Source organism: Crinia signifera, chromosome 12 (assembly GCF_055691185.1).
Source record: "Crinia signifera chromosome 12, ASM5569118v1, whole genome shotgun sequence".
NCBI lineage: Eukaryota > Metazoa > Chordata > Amphibia > Anura > Myobatrachidae > Crinia > Crinia signifera.
Window position 1 is genome coordinate 45,246,901 of NC_139228.1, and position 1,828 is coordinate 45,248,728.

The window sequence follows — 1,828 nt, forward strand, 5'->3', positions numbered from 1 at the left end:
AACGATCGGGTTCAGTGAATATATGAATATCTATGAGCGGCTCGGCTCCGGCGCCCCCTGCTGGCTGCTGTGTAAAAAAAAAAATATATATATATATATTTTTTAATTAAATATATATTCATGTGCTTACAGCACATGAATAAAAATAGCATGCCCCTCCTCAGAATAAAATTCCTGATTTTTTGACACCAAATGTAAAAAACAAAACACTTTATTTTAAAAGTTCACATTCCACTTCTCCATAAAAAGATAGCGATTGCTACTCGGTGAATCATGGCGAAAAAAACCTTCAAATGTATTCGCCATGTGGTCATTGAATAGGGTGATTCACCGTTTTAGTCAAAAATTCGCCAAACAGCACAAATTCGCCATAAAAACATGGCGAATCAGGCTCATTGAATACCGCCCTATGTTGTGATAGACCAGTTTCAGCTTATGCTTGGTCCTGCAATTTGACATCTACAGAGACAGTGGGTGACATTTAATAGGATGAGAGATTCAGAAAGTGAGAGATTTGGGAAGAAATCTCCAGTTTTTTTAAAGCGGTAATCATTTACACTGCAAAATCAAACTGGTTTTGCAGTGTAAATGATTGCCGCTTTAAAAAACAACTGGAGATTTCTTCCCAAATCTCTCACTTTCTGAATCTCTCATCCTATTAAATTTCACCAAGAAAGTCCTAAGCTTAGGTGCAGTGGGACTGAACATGTGTCACCACTGAAAGTTTTGCTGGCTGCAGCTTGCTACAAAAAGATGCGTTTATCTTTTTGATGTCCTTGGGGCCTGGAGTTTTCAGAAACGGGCTACAAATGGTGCTTGAAGACAAAAGCATTCTAAAGGTGGTCCATGACTGTCGCTGGCTGGGGGATGTCTTGTCCCACCAATATGAGGTGGTTTTTAGCAATATCTTTGATACACATGTAGGAGATGTATACCTGTTCTTCATGGAAACCGGGGGCTTCCTTCCTAATCGTACGTGTTCACTTATGGAATGTTTGACTCAACATCTCAACATGCTGTCTTCACAAGTTTCATTCCTGACTTACAAGCAAACTTTATTAAAGGATAACCCCAATACATGGCTTGATCGTCCAATGTCTCCGCATTTGCTGAAAGCATTGGCTCTGGAAGTCATTCACCTCTTGGCTCTGCGCCTAGCAATGTTGGATGCCATGTTAGCTGATTTTACATTATTGGTTTATGGGTATTTAAATACGTATAGCCAAGGAGCATCGGATGATTTCGGTAGCACTGAGATCTGTTCTGAGTTTCCAAAAGAACTTCAGCGATGTTCTGTTTTACAGCAGGTTAGGAGAGAGAAAGCAATACACAAATACATTGTCAATGGCCAAGGGTTTCGTACCCGGGTGGAAAAGAGAAGCCATTGAATGGAATAGCTGCAGAGCTGCAAAGGAGGTGTGCCAGTGAATCTGCATATGAAGGATCTATTCTAAATCTGTAGTCTATAATGCTGCCTTCACATTACAAACCTGCTTTCAACATTGTAAATGTTTCTTAAAACAGGTCTAAAGCCAGTTAAACCCCTTTCACATTACATGTTGTAACTGGTATATTACCATTTCAATACCGTTTTTGTACCATTCACATTCAACCCATTTCACCCATAGAAAACAGTGGATGTCATTTTAAAGGGTGTGGATCTAGGTCGACATGGGTGAAGGTCAACAGGTGTCTAGGTCAACATGGGACAAGGTCAACAACGGTTTAGGTCGACACATGCGTTAGGTCGACATGGGTTAGGTCGACAGGTCGACATGGGGTTTTTCACAGTTTTTTGAGCCGACAGGCAGTATTTCATGCCCCTGGG

General features: G+C 40.7%; 1 pseudogene; it reads left to right on the forward strand.

Annotated features, from left to right (window-relative positions):
• Positions 1-405: 405 nt before the first annotated feature.
• LOC146049532 (piRNA biogenesis protein EXD1-like) lies at positions 406-1,388 on the forward strand (annotated as a pseudogene).
• The last annotated feature ends 440 nt before the right edge of the window (positions 1,389-1,828 follow it).